The sequence below is a fragment of the Piliocolobus tephrosceles genome, chromosome 7 (assembly GCF_002776525.5).
Source record: "Piliocolobus tephrosceles isolate RC106 chromosome 7, ASM277652v3, whole genome shotgun sequence".
In the NCBI taxonomy this organism is placed as follows: domain Eukaryota; kingdom Metazoa; phylum Chordata; class Mammalia; order Primates; family Cercopithecidae; genus Piliocolobus; species Piliocolobus tephrosceles.
In genome coordinates this window covers 24,762,357-24,785,208 of record NC_045440.1, presented here as the reverse complement: position 1 = coordinate 24,785,208, position 22,852 = coordinate 24,762,357, and the positions used below count along the sequence as shown (strand labels likewise).

At 39.5% G+C, this 22,852-nt stretch overlaps 1 protein-coding gene and 1 pseudogene across 1 annotated transcript in view; both read right to left on the bottom strand.

Moving 5' to 3' along the window:
• The window catches only part of DPYSL2 (dihydropyrimidinase like 2), a 145,663-nt gene that overhangs the window by 97,866 nt on the left and 24,945 nt on the right, over positions 1-22,852 (bottom strand). The gene's annotated exons all lie outside the window — the stretch shown is intronic.
• Positions 12,880-13,581, bottom strand: LOC111545631 (annotated as a pseudogene).

Genomic DNA, 22,852 nt, shown 5'->3' with positions numbered 1-22,852 from the left:
TCAAAGAATTGTGTGACACCAGCTGAGGAGGAGGTAATGGTGGAGAGAAGAGGGTCAGTCCTGATATCTCTGATTCAACTAAAGAGAGGGTGGTCTGCAAAGAAGACTCAGAAAGAGTGGCCAGAGAGAGGCAGAGTATTGGACACCAAGAATGGAGGGTATTTCAAGAAAGCAGGAGTGGTTGGCTAAGGCTGCTGAGAGGCAATATAACCACTCCCACATCCCATGGGCATCAACTCAGAAATGCCCAATGATCAACTCTAGTAGAGTCGTGCATTTCTGATTCTCACCCCCCCATCCCTCCCCCTGCTTCTTTCAAGGCTGCTGAGGGCAGGCGGAGGGTGAGGTAATGGATGTGGCAGCAACTGTGTAGTGTAAGGTACCATTAATAACTGTGGACAGCTGCTCTCTTACAACTTCCCTTCCTCTAGCTCAATTTAAATTCTTCTGTAGACTTGGAGGCCTGACAAACACTCATCATATGATTAATGATGTTTCTTTCCTCTCTGATTGGAAAATGGGCGGAATCAGCACATTGTAACTGCTGGTGATTATATTTACATAGATCATACTAAAGTCCACATGCACCTTTATTAAAAGGATAAAATTATACGTATTGCAGAGACAGAGGATGTTAATATTTGGAGAATACCAGTAGGAAATCTCCATCTGCCCAAAAATGATGGCTGCTTACTGTTTTAATGTTTCTGTTAAAGCATAGAGATGAACCTGGCTCAAGTGAGATATTGGGTATCACCAAGACCCATTCTTGCTGTTTGGCAGAGAGGAAGCCCTTGGATCCTTCCCCTAGAAGTTCTCATGGGGAGCAGCCCACAGAGCCTGGCTGTGAGCTGTGAGCTGTGGACAGACTCATTTATGTCTGCCTTCAACATCAAGTAAATGGAGGTCCGGAACTTCCCAGGCCTGCAGATAGGTGCATCCCACCAGCAGAGGGCTGCAATCATTGTGAATAAAAGCTAAACGTGATCTTAAATAGAGAATAAAGAGAAAATAAATCCTTTGATTGGGCTCTGTCTAAAAGTATCTTAAGGCTTGTCTTATTCCTCATCTGTAAATAATCCACGGAAGGCCTGACCTGGAGAATGGAAATATACCCTGTTTTGTGAAAGTTCTAAACACACAGCCCCTGCCACCCAGGTTCAGGTCAGGCAGAGTGAGCTGCCAAGGCCGTCGGAGCATGGTTGTGTCTGCTCCTGATTAATGATTACACCCTGTCTTTTGATGAACCAACTCTGCTTAGCATACCAGATTATCTCTCATGGACTAGCCATGGCAGAGCTGGGATGTGAGGCAAAGGAAAGTGGAGGAAGGACTTTTGTGCAATGTTTTAGCTCAGCACGCTGAGATGGGAGCGTGGTCTCCAGGCGTGGTTGGTGAATTTAGGAATGAGCAGAGGCATTACTGAGACATCACAGATGACTGCAATCCCAAGGGAATCCTCCCTGCAACCCTGACTTTCTGTTGAAACTTGCTGAATTTAATACAAGCTAGAGTATAAAAGACCTTGGGGTGGGTAGAGGGAACCTTTACATCAAAGCAAGAAATCATCAAGGAAAAGATCAATAGAGCCAATGATATAGAAAATTTAAATGTCTTAATATACATAAAATTTAAAAGTAGATAAATTAAGAAATAAATATTTGAAACCTATGGGTTAATATCCTTAATTAACTCTTTATGAATCATAAAGATGAATATTCCAAATTGCTTAAAGAACTAAGAAAAGCACATGAATCAGCAACTCATAAAAGAAGAAATTAAATGCTCAGTAAATATAAGAAAATAGGTTTTTTTTTTTTTTTTTTTTTGAGACGGAGTCTCGCTCTGTCGCCCCGGCTGGAGTGCAGTGGCGCTGTCTCAGCTCACTGCAAGCTCCGCCTCCCGGGTTCACGCCATTCTCCTGCCTCAGCCTCCCGAGTAGCTGAGACTACAGGCGCCCGCCACCACGCCCGGCTAATTTTTTATATTTTTTAGTAGAGACAGGGTTTCACCATGTTAGCCAGAATGGTCTCGATCTCCTGACCTCGTGATCCGCCCGCCTCGGCCTCCCAAAGTGCTGGGATTACAGGCGTGAGCCACTGTGCCCTGCAATAAAATAGGTTTAACTTTACTAAAGGACAATTTTTAAAAATTGAGATCTTGTATTTTAGATGTTAAATAGATGGAGCCTGAAAAGATTGAAAATACTGTACTAAATGTTAACCAAAGTGTGAAGCAATGAGCTCTCTCATTTCTTTCACAGGAATGTAAATTGGTACAATCTTTGTGGAAGGAAATATGATTAAAATGTTTAATGTCCATAACCCTTGATACAGAAGCTTCTTTTCTGTAAATTTATTGTAAGGAAATAATGGGCAAATATTCATGTTTATGAAAGTTCTTCCTAGCACTACTAGAAATAGTTTAAACTGGGCGTAGTGGCTCATACCTGTAATCCTAGCACTTTGGGAGGCCGAGGCGAGTGGATTGCCTGAGCTGAGGAGTTCGAGACCAGCCTGGGCAACACGGTGAAAGCTCGACTCTACTAAAATACAAAAAATTAGCCAGGCATGGCGGTGTGCGCTTGTAGTCCCAGCTACTCGGGAGGCTGAGGCTGGAGAATTTCTTGAACCCAGGAGGCGGAGGTTGCAGTGAGCCGAGATGACGCCACTGCACTCCAGCCTGGAAGACAGAGCAACACTCTGTCTAAATAAATAAATAGTTTTAAAAATAGTAAAAACAATGGAGCATTGCTGAAATTCATGGTATATCTAACCATATGACTATATCTTTAGTGTGCAACATATTATTAAATACAAAGAGCAAGATACAACAGAGTTTATACATTAGGATCCCATCTTTTTAAATTAACAGACTTTATTTTTTAGAGCAGTTTAGGTTTACAGAAAAAGAGCAGAAAGTAACAAGATTCCCATATATCCTTTTCTCCCCCCACCACAAGGCAAACACTGTTTCTCCTATTACTAATATATTAACATCTTGCATTAGTGTGATGATACATATGTTACAAGTGATGAGCCAGTACAGTTACATTATTATTCACTGAGGTCCACAGTTTACATTAGGTTTACATTAGGTTTACATCACTCTTGGGTGTTTGTATAGTCTATGGTTTTAAAAAGGTAGTAAGACGTATCCACCACCACAGTATCTTGTAGAAGAGTTTCACTGTCTAAAAATCCCCTGTGCTCTACCTACTATTGCTCTCTTCCACTCACCCCTTCCCCAAGCCCATGGCAAACACTGATCTTTTTACTGACTCCACAGTTTTGCTTTAGCAGAATGTTATAGAGTTGGAATCACATTATGTAGCCTTTTCAGATTGGCTTCTTTCTCTCAGCAATAAACGCTTAAGGTTCTTTTGTTCCTTTCCATGACTTGTAGCTCATTTCTTTTTATCACCGAGTAATATTCCATTGTCTGAATGTACCACAGGTTGTTTATCCATTCACCTACTCAAGGACATCTTGGTAGATTTCTAGTTCTTGCAATCATGAATAAAGCTGCTATAAACATTTCTGTAGAGATTTTTGTTAGACATAAGTGTTCATGTCCTTTGAATAAATACCAAGGAGCACGATTGCAGGATCATATGATAAGATAATATTTAGTTTTGTAATACACTGCCAAACTGTCTTCCAAAGTGGCTGCACCATTTTGCTTTTCTACCAGCAATGAATGAGTTCCTGTTGCTCACATCCTCACCAGCATTTGGTGTTCGGATGTGGAGCAACAGGAACTCTCATTCATTGCTGGTGACGATGCAATGAGATGCCATACACACGAAAATCCAGGATGAATTTTGGCCATCCTAACAGGTGTGTAGCGGCATCTCATTGTTGTGGGGTTTGTTTGTTTGTTTTAGACAGAGTCTTGCTTTGTCACCCAGACTGGAGTGCAGTGGTGTGGTCTTGGCTCACTGTAACCTCCACTGCCCAGGTTCAAACGATTCTCATGCCTCAGCCTCCTGAGTAGCTGGGATTACAGGCATGTGTCACAATGCCTGGCTATTTCTTTTTTGTTTGTTTGTTTTTGTATTTTCAGTAGAGACAGGGTTTTGCCATATTGGCCAGGCTGGTCTCAAACTCCTGGCCTCAGATGATCTGCCTACCTCGCCTCCCAAAGTTCTGGGATTACAGGCATAAGCCACCGTGCCCGTTCTGATTGTTTTAATTTGCAATTCCCTGATGACGTATGATGTGGAGCACCTTTTCACATGCTTATTTGCCATGGGTACATCTTCTTTGGTGAGGTGTCTCTTACGATCTTTGGCCCACTTTTTAATTGGGTTGTTTGTTTTCTTGTTGTTGGGTTTTAAGAGTTCTTTGTATATTTTGGATAACAGTTCTTTACCGTATGTGTGGCTTTTGCAATTTTTTTCCTCCAAGTCTCTGGCTTATCTTTTCATTCTCTTGACTGTCTCTTTCACAGAGCAGAAGTTTTCTACTTTTGAAGTCCAGCTTATCAATTAATCTTTTTCATGGATCATGCTTTTGGTGTTGTATCTAAAAAGTCATCTTCTATGTATATTCTAAAGAGTTTTATAGTTTTCCATTTTCCATTTAGGTCTACGATGTATTCTGGGTTAATTTTTCCGAAAGATGTGAGGTCTGTGTCTAGATTTATGTTTTTGCATGTGGTTGGCCAGTTGTTCCAGCACCATTTGTTGAAAAGGCTGTATTTTCAACATTGAATTGTCCTTGCTCCTTTATCAAAGATATGTCAACTATATCTGTGTGGGTTCCTTTCTGGGCTCTCTGCTCTCTTCCCTTGATCTGTTTATCTACCACACTGTCTTGGCAACTGTAGCTCTATAGTAAGTTTTGAAATCAGATGGTATCTAATTTGTTTTTCTCCTTCAATTTCATGTTGCCTATTCTAAATCTCCTTTGCCTCTCCATATAAACTTTAGATTCAGTTTGTTGATATCTACTAACAACTTGCTGGCATTTTGATTGTATCTAATGTGTAGATCAAACCAGGAAGATCTTGACAATCTATCCATGAACATGGAAAATCTTTCCATACATATATATATATATTGTTAGATTTATACCTAAGTATTTTTGGTACATAATAGTATGTTTTTAATGTAAATTCTAATTGTTCATTGCTGGTATATACAAAAGCAACTGACTTTTGTATAATAATCTTATATCCTACAATCTTGATATAATCATTTAATAGTTCCAGGAGATTTTAATGTTGATGATTCTTTGGGATTTATTACATATACAATTTTATATATATGTGTGTGTGTGTGTATATGTATGTGTGTATGTATCTTATATATATAATACATGTATATGTATATATTATATATGTATATGTGCTATATATATAACTACACATACAAGTATATATATAATTTCTTTTTCACTGTCACCCAGGCTGATAATCATGGCTCACTGCAACTTCTGTCTCCCAGACTCAAGCAATCCTCCTACCTCAGCCTCCTTTGCAGCTGGGACTACAGGTGCATGCCCCCCAACCCAGCTAATTTTTTGTATTTTTTTGTAGAGATGAGATTTCGCCACGTTGCCCAGGCTGGTCTCAAACTCCTTGACTCAAGCTTTCCACCTGCCTCAGCCTCTGGGATTACAGGCATGAGCCACTGCACCAAGCCTTTCCATATATTTAGATCTTCTTTGATTTTGTGCACAGGGAATTGTAGGTTTCCTCACATAGATTTTATACATATTCTGTTAGATTTATATCTATTTTTTTGGTATTAACATAAACAATAGTATGTTTTTAATGTAAATTCTAATTGTTCATTGCTGGTATATAGAAAACCAATTGACTTTTGTATAATAACCTTGTATCTTGATATAATCATTTAATAGTTCCAGGAGTTTTTATTGTAGTTGATTCTTTGGGATTTATTACATAGACAGTGATGTCATATGCAAACAAAGTTTTATGTCTTCCTTCCCAATCTATACACCTTTTTTTTTCTTTTCTTGCTTCTTGTATTACCTAGGATTTTAGCGCAATGTTAAATAGAAGTGCCAAGAAGGGAAATCATTGGCCTTTTCCTGTTGTTAGCAGGAAAATTTATGGCTTCTCACCTTAGATATAATGTTAGCCGTTTGTGTAGATCTTCTTTATCAAGTTGAGAAAGTTCCCTCATATACTTAGTTTTCTGAGAGTACTTATCACTAACAGATGTTGAATTTTGTCGATATTTTTACTGCATCTACTGGTATAATTATGTGATTTTTTTTCTTCTTTAGCCTGCTGATGTGATTATACTAATTGATTTTGAATGTTGAATTACTCTTGTAAACCTGGAATAAATCCCACTAGTTCTAATGTAGAAACTCTTTGTATATATTGTTGCATTTTATATGTTAATATTTTGGAGGATTGTTACATTTATATTCATTACAGATACTGGTCTATGGATTTCTTTTCTTGTAATGCCTTGTCTGGTTTTGGTATTAGGGTAATTTTGGCCTCATAGAATGAATTAGGAGGTTCCCCACTGCTTCTGTTTTCTGGAAGAGATTATAGAGAATTTGTATAATTTACTCCTTAATTATTTGGTTGATCAAAATGGATGAAAGACTTAAATGTAAAATCCAAAACTATAAAACCCTGGAAGACAACCTAGACAACACCATTCTGGACATAGGAACCGGCAAAGATTCATGATGAAGATGCCAAAAGCAAACACAACAAAAGCAAAAATTGATATATGAGATGGAATTAAACTTAAGAGCTTCTGCAGAGCAAAAGAAACTATCAACAGAGTAAACAGACAACTTACAGAATGGGAAAAAATATTTGCAAACTATGCATCTGGCAAAGGTCTCATATAGAGCATCTATAAAGAACTTAAACAAATTCACAAGGAAAAAAAACAAGCAACCCCATTAAAAAGTGAGCAAAGGACATGAACAGACACTTTTCAAAAGAAGACATACATGTAGCCAACAAGCATATGAAAAAAGCTCAGTATCTCTGATCACTAGAGAAATGCAAATTAAAACCACAGTGAGATACCATCTCACATGAGTCAGAACAGCTATTATTAAAAAGTCAAAAAATGGTTGGGCACAGTAGCTCATTCCTGTAATCCTAGCACTTTGGGAGGCCGAGGAGGGTGGGTCACGAGGTCAGGAGTTTAAGACCAGCCTGGCCAAGATGGTGAAACCCCGTCTCTACTAAAAATACAAAAATTAGCTGGGCGTGGTGGCAGGCATCTGTAATCCCAGCTATTCGTTGTATAGCTGAGGCAGAGAATTGCTTGAACCCAGGAAACAGAGGTTGCAGAGATCATGCCACTGCACTCCAGTATGGTTTACGGAGCGAGACTCTGTCTCAAAAAAAAAAAAAACAAAAAATGGGGGGAAAAATAACAGGTACTGATGAGGTTGCAGAGAAAATGGAACACTTATGCACTGTTGGTGGGAGTAAAAATTAGTTTAATCATTGTAGAAAGTAGTGTGGTAATTCCTCAAAGAACTAAAAATAGAACTACCATTCGACCCAGCAATCCAATTACTGGGTATATACCCAAAGGAATATAAATTGTTCTACCATAAGGACACATGCATGTGTATATTCGTTGCAGCAGTATTCAAAATAGCAAAGACCTAGAATCAACCTAAATGACCACTGTAGATTGGATAAAGACAATGTGGTATATATATATACTGTGGAATATTATGCAGTCATAAAAAGGAATGAAATCATGTCCTTTGCAGGAACATAGATGGAGCTGGAAGCCATCATCCTCAGCAAACTAACACAGGAACAGAAAACCAAATATTGCATATTCTCACATACAAGAAGGAGCTAAGTGATGAAAACACATGGACACAAAGAGGGGAACCACAGACACTGTAGCCTACTTGAGGATGGAGGGTGGGAAGAGGGGAGAGGATCAGAAAAAAATAAGTATTGGGTGCTAGGCTTAGTACCTGGGTGATGAAACAATCTCTACAACAAACCCCCCATGACATAAGGTTACCTATATAACAAACCTGGATATGTACCCCTGAATCTAAAACAAAAGTCTAAAAAAAAAATTTGATTGAATTCACCAGTGAATGCATCTGGGCCTGGTGCTTTCTGTTTTGGAAGGTTATTTTCAATTCTATTTCTTTAATAGCAATAGGTCTATTCCGATTATCTATTTCTTCTTGTGTGAGTTTAGGTAGATTGTGTCTTTCAAAGAATTGGCCCATATCATTTACATTATCAAATTTGTGGACATAGAGTTGTTCCTAATCTTCCTTTATTACCCTTTTAATGTCCATGGGATCAGCAGTGATGGCCTTTCATTTCTAATATTAGTAACTTCCGTCTTCTCTCTTATTTTCTTAGCCTACATAGAGTTATATCAAATGCTATGGGTTGAATGTTTGTCCCTTCAAAACTGACATTAAAACTTCATCCCCAGTGCAGCAGTGTTGAGAGGTAGACTTTTTGGGAGGTGACTGGGTCATGAGGGCTCTGCACTCATGAATGTATTAATTCATTCACAGATTAATCAATTAATGGGTTATTGAGGAAGTGGGCTACTTATCACAAGAGTGGGTCTGTTATAAAAGCCAGTTTGGCAGTCTCTCATAAGTGCTCTCACATGTGATGCCCTGCACCTCCGCAGGACTCTGCAGAGAAGAGTGTCCACCAGCCCGAAGGTCCTCACCAGACACAGCACATGGACCTTGGACTTTCCAGCCTCCAGACCTGTAGGAAATAACTTCCCTTTCTTTATAAATTACCCAGTCTCAGGTATTCGTTTATAGCGACAGTAAATGGACTGAGACATCAATTGTACTGATCTTTTCAAAGAATCAGCTTTTAGTTTTATTTTCTCTTTTGATTTCCTCTTTTCAATGCCATTAATTTCTGCTCTAATTGTTATTTCTTTTCTTCTGTTTACTTTGAATTTAATTTGCTCTTCCTTGTCTAGTCTCCTAAAGTGGAAGTTTAGATTATTGGTATTAGATATTTCTTCTTTTCTAATATATGCATTTAATGGTATAAATCTCTCATTAAGCACTGCTTTTGCTGCAGCCCACAAACTTTGATAAGTTGTATTTTTATTTTCTTATAGTTAAAAAATATTTTTAAAGTTTCTCTTGAGATTTCTTCCTTGACCCATGTGATATTCAAGCATATATTGTTTAGGCTGTGTGCAGTGGCTCACACCTGTAATCCCAATGTTTTGGGAGGCTGAGACAGGAGGATTGCTTGAGCCCAAGTGTTTAAGACCAGCATTGGCAACAGAGTGAGACCCCCATCTCTACAAAAAATTTAAAAATTAGCCAGGCATTGTAGCATGCATCTGCAGTCCCAGCTACTCGGAGACTGAGGCAGGAAAATTGCTTGAGCCCAGTTCAAGGATGCAGTAAACTATGATTATGCCACTACACCCTAACCTAGGAGACAGAGCAAGACCTCATTTCTAAAAATAAAATACAATAAAAGTATATTCTTAAAGTATTTGGGGATTTTCCAGCTATATTCCTGTTTTTGATTTCTAGTTTAAGTTCATTGTGGTTTGAGAGCTTACTTTGTATGATTTCTATTCTTTAAAACGTGTTAAGGGTGTGTTTTATGGCCTGGAATGGTGAATGTTCCATGTCCCATAGGAGCTTGAGAAGAATGTGAATTCTGCTGTTGTTGGGTGATGTATTATATAAATTTCAGATCCATTTAGTTGATGGTGTTATTTGGTTCTACTATGTCCTTACTGATTTTCTGTCTGCTGGATCTGTCAGTTACTGACAGAGGGGTGTTGAAGTCTACAACTATAGTAGCAGATTTGTTTATATCTCCTTGAAGTTCTATCAGTTTTTGCCTCATATATTTTGATGCTCTGCTGTTAGGCACATATACAGTAAGGATTGCTATATCTTCTTGGAGAATTGATTTCTTTATCATTACGTAGTGCCCCTCTTTATCCCAGATAATTTTCCTAGCTCTGTAGTCTACTTTGTCATAAATTAATATAGCTATTCTAACTTTCCTTTGATTTGTATTAGCATGGTGTGATGGTAGATTGGGGCTGTCAACTTGACTGGATTAAAAGATACCCAGAAAGCTAGTAAAGGATCAATTATTCTCAGTGCGTCAGTAGGCACTGAAACCATCCCTCTTCTGCTGAAAGTGTTTGGCTTTTGATTAGAATAATTGGGTAGCCCCAGGTATGTCTATGAGGGTATATCTGGGGGAGATTAGTGTGTGAGTCAGTGGACAAAGTGGGGAAGATCCAGATGTAATGTGAGTGGGCACCATCCAATTGACTGGGGGCCTGGATGGAAGGCAGAGGAAGGGTAAACTCTCTCACTTCCAGAGCCAAGATGCCCATTTTCTCCTGCCCTTCAGTGTCAGAACTCTGGGATCTCCAGCTGTTGTGCTCTGGGACTTACACCAGACCCCCTCTCCCCACCAGCTCTCAGGCCTTTGGCTCAGACTGAGAGTTATACCATAGGCATCCTTGCATCTGAGGCCTTCATGCTTGCACTGAACCGGCTACCAGCTTCCCTGGTTCTCCAGCTTGCAGACAGTCTGTCATGGGAATTCTCAGCCTTCATAACAGAGTGAGCCAATTCCTCTAATAAGCCACTTGTCATCTATCTATCTATCTATTTGTCTCCCATCAGTCTGCTTTTCTGGAGAACCCTGACTAAAAGACATGACTCATCTTTCTCCATCCTTTTACTTTTAATCTATCTGTATTTTTATATTTAGGGTGGGTTTCTTGTACACAGTATATAGTTACTTCTATTTTGCTTTAATTCACTCTGATAATCTCTTTTAACTGGTGTATTTATGATTAAGATTTAAGTGATTATTGATAGTTGGATTAATATCTTCTATGCTTGTTACTATTTTGTATTTTTGTCCTTGTTCTTTGTTTCTTTTTTGTCTTTCACTCTTTTTCTGCCTTCTGTCTTTTTAATTGATTACTTTATGTAACTCCATTTTCTCACCTCTCAAAAAATCAATTATGTCCCTTTTTAGCTTTTTCTGGTCATTGCCCTTGAGTTTGCAGTATACATTTACAGCCAATCCAAGTCCATGTTCAAATTATACTATACCACTTCGTCACAGCTGATGCACACACCTTAGAGCAGACTATTCCCAATGCTCCCATCCCTTGTATTGTTACTTTCCCTTATTTAATTATTTAATTTATCCATAAGCTATAACTACCAAATACATTATTATTGTTTCTATTGTTATTTTGGACAAACAGTTATCTGTTGGATCAATCAGGAATTTTAAAAAGACTTTATTTACTTTATTTTACCTTCATTTATTTCTCTCTAACACTATTCCTTTCTTTAAGTAGATCCAAGTCTCTTTTTATGTCATTTTCCTTCTCTCTGAAGCATTTCTTTTAACATTTATTGCAGTGTCACTGGTGACAAATTCCCTCAACATTTATTTGTCCGGGAAAGTCTTTATTTATCATTCAGTTTTGAAGGACAATCTTGCTGGATACAAAATTCTAGGTTGGTGGTTTTCTTCTTTCAACTTCTTTCACTTCACTCTCTTCTTGCCTGTATGGGTCTCAAGAGAAATCCAGTATGATACTATCCTTGCTCCTCTCTCTATAAAGTGCTTTTTATTTCTGACTTCTTTCAAGGTTTCCTTGCTGTCTTTGATTTTCTGCAGCTTGAATGTGACATGCCCAGGGATGGATTTTGTAGTACTGATCCTGCTTGGTGTTCTCTGAGCTTCCTGTACCTGTGGTATGCTGTCTATTATTAATTTTGAGAAATTCTCAGTCATTATGACTTCCAGTATGACCCCTGTCCCTTTCTCTCTTTCTGCTCCCTCTAATGTCACCTTTATACACAAGTTAAATCTTTGATAATTTTCCTGTATTTCTTGGATATTCTGTCATTTTCATTGTTTTCTCTCTCTGCATTTCCATTTTGGAAGTTTCTACCGACATTTCTTCAAGCTCACTGATTCTTTCTTTGGCTGTGTCCTGCCTCTTGATCAATCAAATAAAAGGCATTCTTCATTTCTAGTATAGTGTTTTCTTTATTTCTAGCATATCCTTTTGATGATGATGATGATTATCATTATTATTATTATTTTGAGACACAGTCTCGCTCTGTCACCCAGGCTGGAGTGCTGTGGCGTGATCTCGGCTCACTGCAGCCTCTGCCTCCCAGGTTCAAGTGACTCTCCTGCCTCAGCCTCCCAAGTAGCTGGGATTATAGGCACCTGCCACCACCCCTAGCTAATTTTTGTATTTTTAGTAGGGACGGGGCTTCCCCATGTTGGTCAGGCTGGTCTCAAACTCCTTACCTCAAATGATCTGCCCGCCTCAGCCTCCCAAAGTGCTGGGATTATAGGCGTGAGTCACTGCACCCGGCCTATTTTTTGTTTGGTTTGGTTTTGTTAATGAGATGAGGTCTCACTCTGTCACCCAGGTTGGAGTGCAATGGCACAATTACAGCTCACTGTGGCCTCGACCACCAGGCTCAAGTGATTCTCCTGCTTCAGTCTTCCAAGTAGCTGGGACCACAGGCATGCACCACCATGTCTGGCGATTTTTTTTTTTTTTTTTTAAGAGAGGAGGTCTCACTATAGTGCTTAGGCTGGTCTTGAACTCCTGAACTCAAACAATGTTCCTGCCTCAGACTCCCAAAGTGCTGGGATTACAGGCATAAGCCACTACACATGGCCTGATTATAATTATTATTATTATTACTAATAGGAGTTTAGGAGTAGAGGTTTAATAGGTAAAAGAAAGAGAAACGAAAACAGCTCTCTCTCTCTCTAGTGTGAGAGACGGGACTTCTGAGAGGAAAAGGCCTTGATTATTGTTTTTTAATCCACACAAAGTGTAAGTCATTTATTTCTCTTCTAGCCCTGGGCTCAGGACATAGATGGCTTCTCTCCACCCTTTGGGTTGACAATTTTCTCCAGGTTGCTTCTGAACTTACAATAAAGCTCAGCGTAGAAAGCCCTCAGGTCAAGCACAGTGTCCCCGATCTCCCCATAGGGTGCCTCATCTTGCCTGTGCACCAAGGCCTGGTAATAATCCATTACATGAATTTCCTGGGAGGCCTTGGCCACAGCATCTCCATGTTCTGAGAAGTACTTAGACGTGGCTGTCTGGAAGGCTTCCACTTTGGTCTTGACTGCATTCATCCTCTCTAGCATCTTATCCTGGAGTGACACCCCAAAATAATGTCCATTCTCAATCTTGGGGATCAGATGCTGGATCCATGTGATCACCAGAATGCATTTCTCTTTGAGAGTCCAGATTTCCGTCTTAACCAGGGAAACAGGAACAGGACCTTCTCATGCCAGGGAGACTTCTTTCTTCTCCTGCTTATCTGTTTCCAACTCATCATTCTTGGATAGAGGGTCTGGGATGGGGATTCCAGTGGTGCTCAGAGGGAGGTCAGATCAGCCACATTGAAGGAGTCTTCTTGCAAGAGCTGATTCAGATATGATTTTCTGTGGCAAGAATCTGTAGGGGAATTCCTCAGTCTCCTGGAAAAGATTTTGCCTGAAGACCTCCACCTGCTTTCAGGCATCCTCACTCAGGTGCACTCCACAAGGCTTGGCCATGCTGCTCCAGGTGCTAGATCTCTGGGCTCCCGGCTAGTCCTGATTCTTTATTAAAGTTACCATCTCTCTGCTTATATTATGCATCTGTTCTTGCATGTTTTTCACTTTTTCCATTAGAGGCCTTAACACGTTAACCATAGTTATTTTAAATTCCCTGTCAGGCTATCCCAAATCTCTACAATACATGGGTCTAGTTATGATGCTTGTCTTTCAATTTGCCCTGTAATCTTTTGTTGAAGGACAGACACAATGTACTGAGTAAAAGGAATCTGCTTCTCGCTACTGCAGTGAGCTTCTGCTCCAGTAAGCTTTTTTTTTTTTTTTTTTTTTTTTTTTTTTTTTTTTTTCAGTCAGGGTCTCTCTCTGTCACCCAGGCTGGAGTGCAGTGGCACAATCTTGGCTCACTACAACCTCCACCTCCTGGGTTCAAGCAGCCATCTTGCCTCAGCCATTCGAGTAGCTGGGATCACAGGTGTGTGCCACCACACCTGGCTAATTTTTGCATTTTTAGTAGAGATGGGATTTCGCCATGTTGCTGCCAGGCTGGCCTCCAACTCCTTGGCTCAAGCAATCCACCCACCTCGACCTCCCAAAGTTCTGGCATTACAGGTATGAGCCACCGCTCCTGGCCTCCAGTAAGCTTTGATTCTGTGTATTAACTTCTCTCGCCAATTGTAGGTGAAGTGCCTTGCCGTGTGACCTCAATCATCTGACTGATAAAGAGTTGTTGATTTTTGGTTTCTGCAGGATTTTTCTTGTGAGAATAGAAGTCATAACTCACAAGTACCTAGCATCTCAGAAAAGAAACTAAAAGCCTTCTCACTGAATCCCAATTATGTAACATTTATGTTACATACAATTATGTGTATATACACATAATAAATGTAAATGTATCTAATTTATTTTTAAAAGACTCTATAAAGATATACACCAAAATGCTAATATTTTTGATATGTGTTGAGCAGATGGTATAATCTACGTAGAAGGTCTGAAAGAATCAACAAAAAACTGGAACTGATAAGCAGTTGTAGCAAAGTTGCAAGATACAAGTTTAATATATAAAAGTCCATTGCTTTCCTGTATACCAACAATGAATAAATGGGATTTATAATTAAAAACACAATACAATTTACATGAGCAACCACGAAATGATATCTTTAGGTATAAGCCTAAGAAACACATCCAAGATCTATATAAGGAAGCCTATAATTTTTTGATGAACAAAATCAAAGAAGAACTAAATAAATGAAGAAATATTCCCATATTCATTAATTGGAAGACAATATTGTCAAGATATCAGTTCTTCCCAACTGGATCTATACATTCAACATAATCAAAATCCCAATCAAAATGCCAGCAAATTGTTTGTGGATTTCAACAAATGAAATCTAAAGTTTATATGAAAAGTCAAAAGACCCAGAATAGGCAACATGAAATTGAAGGAGTAGAACAAGTCAGATACTTCCTGACTTTAAGACTTAGTATAAAGCTATGGTTGTCAAGACAAACAGATCAAGGGAAGAAAGCAGAGAGCCCAGAAAGAGACACATATAAATATAGTCAACTTATCTTTGCTAAAGGAACAGGGAAATTCAATACTGAGATTTTTTTCTTTTCTTTTTTTTTTTTTTTTTTTTGAGACGGAGTCTCACTGTCGCTCGGGCTGGAGTGCAGTGGCATGATCTCAGCTCACCGCAACCTGCGCCTCCTGGGTTCAAGCGATTCTCCTGCCTCAGCCTCCGGAGTAGCTGGGATTACAGGTGCATGCCACCATGCCAGGCTAATTTTTTGTATTTTTAGTAGAGATGGGGTTTCACCATGTTGGCCAGCATAGTCTTGAACTCCTGACCATGTTAACCAGGCTAGTCTGGAGCTCCTGACCTCAAGTGATCTGCCCACCTGCTTGCCAAAGTACTGAGCTTACAGGCGTGAGCCACTGCGCCTTGCTGAGACACTTTTTAAATTCCCTTTTGATATCTTCTTTGAGCCAATGGTTGTTCTGGAGTGTGCTTTGTTTCCACATATTTGTGAATTTTCCCATTTTCTTGCTGTTATAGATTAGTAGTTACATTTCACTGTGGTTGAAAAAGATACTTAGAATTATTTTGAATGTCTTAAATTTGTTAAGACTCATTTTGTGGCCTAATATGTGATCTATCCCAGAGAACGTTTTGTGTGTGCCTGAGAAACACGTGCATACTTCTGCTGTTGGATAAGAAGTTCTGCATGTGGTGGTTAGGTCCATCTGTTCCATAGTGTTGTTCAAGTCAGCTGTTTCTTTATTGATTTTCTGTCTGGATGTTCTATCCCTTATCCTAAATGAGGTATTGAAGTTCCCTACTATTAATGTATTGCTGTCAGTTCCTGTGCTTAGATCTGTCAATATTTGCTTTATATATTCAGGCGCTCTGATGTTGGGTATGTACATGATTGTTATATTTTCCTGTAGAACTGACCTTTTTATCATTATACAATGATCTTCCTTGTGTCTACAGGCAGTTTTAGACCTAAAGTCTATTTTGTCTGATATAAGTATAGCCACCTCTGGTTTCTTTTGGTTGCTATTTTATAAAATATCTTTTTCTATCCCTTTACTGTCAACCTACATGTGTCTTTAATTCTACAGTGTATCTATTCATTTTGTAAACTTCACAGAAGTGTACAATTTTGTACATTCTGTACAATTCACAGAAAAGCTGTCTTCTCAAAAGGACTTTTAGAAGTAAAATGATAACATCACATCTAAGTGACACATGTACTTACATCCATCGGGTTGGTGGTGGAGAGGAACTGGAAGAAATGAAGGATTTTAGACCAGAACAATATAGAAGATACTTTCAGATATAACCATTGTTACATGTGTGTAGCTTATTCAATACTACTGTGTATATAGAAGACAAACTTAAGTCTTTATTTGAAACATCTACTCCATCTAGGTGTTTAGAGGTGCACAAAGTATATTAAATGTAGAGGTAATAAAGAACACATTGTGCAAATCTCCTTTTGTAAAATTCATATGAAATATTGACTTTTGGAAATTGATCACACCACTTCTCTGAGCAGTACACATTACTATATTCATGCTGGTTCAGGAAGAAAAGAGGAGAAGGAATTGCAAAGGGTTTGATACCAGTGTGTGTATGGTGAGGCACAATTGGCCACTGTCCCTTATGTCCCTACATTGTCTTTTACTTGACTGTGTTTATACCATACATAAAAGACAAGCAAGTCCTGATTTACAACATCTAGTCCTTCTAGATGTTAAAGAGGTCACCAGCGTATGACAAAAGGAGAGTTAGTAAACTAATATATTGAGTCTATTTTGTGTTAAAATTCATAGAACAGACTGTTCGTAACCCTTATGGAAGTGAAATTGTGAAAATCCCTGCTAAGTACTATAGATGCTTATATCTGCCTGTTGGGTTGACAGAAGTAGGAAGGAAAAGAGTTCCAGGCTAGAATGTTCCTACTTAAAGGACACTTTCAGGCTGGGTACAGGGGCTCATGCCTGTAATCCCAGCACTTTGGAAGGCCGAGGCAGGTGGATCACCTGAGGTCAGGAGTTCAAGTCCAGCCCGGCCTGAAATTATCTTTTAAATAGGAACACCCTGAGCAAACAATGTATGATAAAAAGTAGAGCTAGTGGCTGGGTGCGGTGGCTCATGCCTGTAATCCCAGCACTTTGGGAGGCTGAGGTGGACGGATCACCTGAGGTTGGAAGTTCGAGACCAGCCTGACCAACATGGTGAAACCCTGTCTCTACTAAAAATACAAAATTAGCTGGGCGTGGTGGCACATGCCTGTAATCCCAGCTACTGGGGAGGCTGAGGCATGAGACTTGCTTAAACACTGGAGGCGGAGGTTGTGGTGAGCCAAGGTCCCGCTGTTGCACTCCAGCATGGGCAACAAAAGCAAAACTCCATCTGAAAAAAAAAAAAGGTAGAGCCAGTGAATTAGCCAATTTGTAAATATCTTATTATAATGGATACAAAAAATGCACCTTGGATACAGAATTGTTAACCCCTCCCTGAGCAGTGTATAACAGGACTTGTTAGTTAGGCAGCAGAGGAGCAGAAGGAAGTGTGAAGGGAGAGATGTATGCAGATGCGTTCATATTTACATTTTGATTGTAGCCAATTGATGTATGTGCATCTCTTTGGCTGAACTGCAGGAATAAATTAAGTAATTCAACGGAAATATACCTCCTTGCTAACAACTGAATGGTATAGATCTGATAATGAATTATCTTAGAAACTATACTTGGTATACTCTGTTGCTTTATGTTTCACTTTAAATTGAACACTACGGAAATGCAGTATGTTAATCGGAATTCCGCCAATACCTTTATCTAGAGTAGTGTTGCCATTTTTGTCTTCTATGAAATTTTTGTCCCAAAAGAGGTAGGATTATACTTTTTTCTAACAGATTGAGTCGATGTCGTATATTCTTGGTTATCAAAATATTCATATCACTTCGGGATTTTAAATTGGTAAATATTCATGATGTATGAAAAAGCATGATACATACATACTGTATGCTCTCAATCCAGTAAAACTGGATGTTGTGTCTAAACACACACAGGACCTAAAAGGACACAGCAAACTGTAAACTGCCTGTGATTGTGGACAACTTTGTTCTTTGCTTCTTGTGTTTTTCACTTTCCTATAATGCATGTATTAACTTTTTAAAAATAAAAGTTAGACCCGGTGTGGTAGCTCACTTCTGTAATCCCAACATTTGACGAGGATGAGGCAGAAGGATAACTTGAAGCCAGAGTTTAAAACACGCCTGAGAAACAGAGCAAGACCCCCATCTCTACAAAAAAAAAGAAACTATAATTATAATAGTTCGGCACAGTGGTACATGCCTGTAGCCCCAAATACTCAGAAGGCAGAGGCAGGAAGCCCAGGAGATTGAGGTTCCAGTGAGCTATGATCACGCCACTACACTCCAGCCTGGGCAACAGAGCAAGACTGCCACCTCAAAAAAAAAAAAAAAAAAAAAAAAAGTTTTTTTAATAAAGGTAATTTTTAAAACCTGGAAACAATAAGTAAAGTGTATCTATTATAGACAGCATATGACTGGATCTTGTTTTTTATCCATTCAGTCACTCTATACCTTTTGTGGGGTTTTTGTTGTTTTGTTTTGTTTTGTTTTTGAGACAAGGTCACTCAGACTGTTACCCAGACTAGAGTTCGGTGGCAAGCCCACTGCAGCCTCAACCTCCCAGCCTCAAGAGATCCTCCCACTTCAGCATTCCGAGTAGCTAGGACTGCAGACATGTGCAACCACACCTGGTTAATTTTTAAAATTTTTTTGTAGATATGGGGTTTCCCTATGTTAAAGACATAGTTTGAGCCCAGGCTGGTCTCAAACTCCTGGGCTCAAGCAATCTTCCCACCTGGGCCTCCCAAATTGTTGGGATTACAGGCATTAGCCACCACACCCAGCCTCTCCACCTTTTGATTGGTGAACTTAATCCATTTACATTTAAGTAATTATTGATGAGGACCTACCATTGCCATTTTGTTAATTATTTTCTATTTGTCTTGCATTGTTTTGACTCTTGTTTTCTTGCTGTCTTCCTTTGTTGTTTGATGATTTTTGTAGCAATATGCTTTGAATTTTCATCTTTTGTGTATCTGTTACAGGTTTTTTTCTTTGCTATTAGATAAAGGCTTGTGTAAAATATCTTACAGTTTTTAACCTTCTATTTTAAATTCAATTGCCTACAAAAACACTACCATTTTACTCCCCCACACAAGCACTTTGTATTCTTGCAGACAAAGAATGCATCTTTTTATATCGTATATCCATTAGTGACATTTTCTCTATTAACTTTTATATTAGGATTAAAGGTTATTTATACACCATCTTTACAGTGTTACATGAATCTGTCTACGTCTATATATTTACCTTTCCCTGTGTGATTTATGCTTTCATATGCTTGTGTGTGTGTTGCTGTTTAGGATAATTTTATTTCAATTTAAAGAAGTTTCTAAAGCATTTTTTTTTTTGTTCCAGATAGAAGAAACAAACAGACATGACAAGTAAATGATAAGTAAGTTAGGTCTACTGGTAATGAACTCCCTTCACTTTTGTTTGTTTGAGAAAAACTCTCTCTCCATCACTTTTAAAGGATACTTTTACCTGGTATAGTACTCCTGATTGAAAGTTGTGTTTTGGCCGGGCAGGTGCCGTGGCTCACGCCTGTAATTGCAGCACTCTGGGAGGCCGAGGCGGGCAGATAACGAGGTCAGAAGATCGAGACTATCCTTGTTAACATGGTGAAACCCCATCTCTACTAAAAATGCAAAAAATTAGCCGGGTGTGGTGGCAGGCTCCTGTAGTCCCAGCTATAGGGGAGGCTGAGGCAGGAGAATGGCGTGAACCTGGGAGGCGGAACTTGCAGTGAGCCGAGATCGTGCCACTGCACTCCAGCCTGGGCAACAGAGTAAGACTCCGTTTCAAAAAAAAAAAAACAAAGAAGTTGTGTTTTGTTCAATATTTAGAACATATCATCCCACTGTCTCCTACTCTGCGAAGTTTCTGCCAAGAAATCCACTAATATTCTTACAGAAATTCTCTTAAAAGTGACAAATCACTTTTCTCTTGCTGCTTTAAAAATTCTTTATTTGGCCTTAACTTTTGACAACTTGATTAAAATGTGTCTTGTGTACAGAAAATTCCCAACATGGTGTTTTTACTTAACATTTTTTAAAGACTTTAGGGTTTATCAGGACTTAACTCCATCACAAGTTGAGGAGAATCTGGACTTATGATGGCTCAACTTATAATTTTTTGACTTACCGATGGCTTTTTGGGATATTAAATATATTTCCTTTTTTTTTTTCTTTCAGATGGAATCTCACTCTGTCACCAAAGCTGGAGTGCAATGATGCGATCTCGGCTCACTGCAACCTCCGCCTCCCAGGTTCAAGTGATTCTCCTGCCTCAGCCTCCTGAGTAGCTGGGATTACAGGCACATGCCTCCATGCCCAGGTAATTTTGTATTTTTAGTAGAGACAGGGTTTCACCCTGTTAGCCAGGCTGGTCTCAAACTCCCAACTTCAGGTGATCTGCCTGCCTCGGCCTTCCAAAGTGCTAGGATTACAGGTGTGAGCCACCACGCCTGGCCTAAATCTATTTTCAACTTAAAATATGTTCAACTTACAATGGATTTATCAGGACCTCCATTGTTAAGGAGCACTTGTAGTCTTCCGTGATTGATCCTATTTGGGGATCTTTGAGATTCAGAAATCTGGATGTCCATTTCCCTCCCACAGTCTGTGGAAAGTCTTCAGCCATTATTTCTTTAAGTGAGCTTTCTACCCCTTTCTCTTCTCCTTCTAGAGTTCTTTTTTTTTTTTTTTTTTTTTTTTGAGGCAGAGTCTCGCTCTGTCGCCCAGGCTGGAGTGCAGTGGCGCGATCTCCGCTCACTGCCAGCTCCACCTCCCGGGTTCACACCATTCTCCTGCCTCAGCCTCCCAAGTAGCTGGGACTACAGGTGCCCACCACCATGCCTGGCTAATTTTTTCTATTCTTAGTAGAAACAGGGTTTCACCGTGTTAGCCAGGATGGTGTCAATCTCTTGACCTTGTGATCCGCTGCCTCAGTCTCCCAAAGTGCTGAGATTACCAGCGTGAGCCACTGCGCCCGGCCTAGAACTCATAATATGTGCATTGGTTCACTTAATGGTGTCCTATAAATACTGTAGTCTTTCTTCACTCTTTTTTCGTTTTTCTTATCCTCTGACTAAATAGTATTAAATGGCTTCTCTTCAAGTTCACCAATTTTTTTTTCTTACACTTGATCAAGTCTACTGTTGAGGCTGTTTACTGAATTTCCTACTTCATTCATTGCACTCTTCAGCTCCAGAATTTCTGAGGTTTTAAGATTATTTTATCTCTTTGTTGAACTTCCCATTATGTTTGTGCATTGTTTCCCTGACTTAATTGGGTTGTCTACCTGTGTTCTCTTGTAGCTCACTAAGCTTCCTTAAAACAATTATTTTGATTTCCTTGTCAGGCAATTTGTAGATTTTCATTGCTTTAGGGTCAATTATTGAAAAATTATTGTGATCTTTTGGTGGTTTCATGTTTCCTTGATTTTTTGTTTGTTTGTTTTTTATAGCCATATGTTGGTGTTGGTGTCTATGCACTTGTGGAAACAGTCACTTCTTCCAGACTTAACAGACTGGCTTCAGTGGGGAAAGACCTGCACCTACAGGTGGGTGTGAGGGTGTTGACTGGGTGGAGTGTGGCAATCCTACTCTGGCAGGGCAGGGAAGGTAGCAACAGTTCTGCCTTCAGGGAGGGCACGGTGGTGTAGTTTCCATGGAGCTCTGTCTGCTGAAGTCAGACAAAAATTAGCTGGACGTGATGATGCATCCCTGTAGTCCCAGCTACTCAGGAGGCTGCGGAAGGAGAATTGCTTGAACCCAGGAGGCAGAGGTTGCAGTGAGCCAAGATCACATCACTGCACTCCAGCCTAGGCAACAGAGTGAGACTCTGTCTATAAATAAATAAATAATAACACTTTCAAATTAGAGTTTTTATTACACGTGTACCATGTATTCAACTTTACTGTGTATATAGTGGAAAACTTAGGTCCTATTTGAAACATCTAGTCTTTCTAGATGTTTAAAAGTACACAACATATGCTAAAAGTAGAAGGCTACAGTAACACCGTTTAAATATTTTTTTGTTATCTCACAGGAGTGGTTGCATTTGGGAAGGGAATTGTGAAACTGGATGTTTTGATGCTGACTGTTCACTGGGTGGTGGTGGGCAGGGGGAGAAGGAAGCACGCAGAGAGAAGGGTTCTGTGCCCATAAGCTAAATTAGTTCAGATTGTCTAACCATTGTTCTATATGTGCATTTTAGTTAATATTGCTGTGTATTAAAGGCTAAGCAAGTCCTAATGCCCAAAATATGTTAAAAGTAGAGGTAGTTGGCCAGGCGCAGTGGCTCATGCCTGTAATCCCAGCACTTTGGGAGGCCGAGGCAGGCAGGTCACGAGGTCAGGAGATCGAGACCATCCTGACTAACATGGTGAAACCCCGTCTTTACTAAAAACACACAAAAAAATTAGCCCAGCATGGTGACAGGTGTTTGTAGTCCCAGCTACTGGGGAGGCTGAGGCAGGAGAATGGTGTGAACCCAGGAGGCGGAGCTTGCAGTGAGCTGAGATTGTGCCACTGGACTCCAGCCTGGGTGACAGAGCAAGACTCCTTCTCAAAAAAAATAAATAAATAAATAAAGTAGAGGTA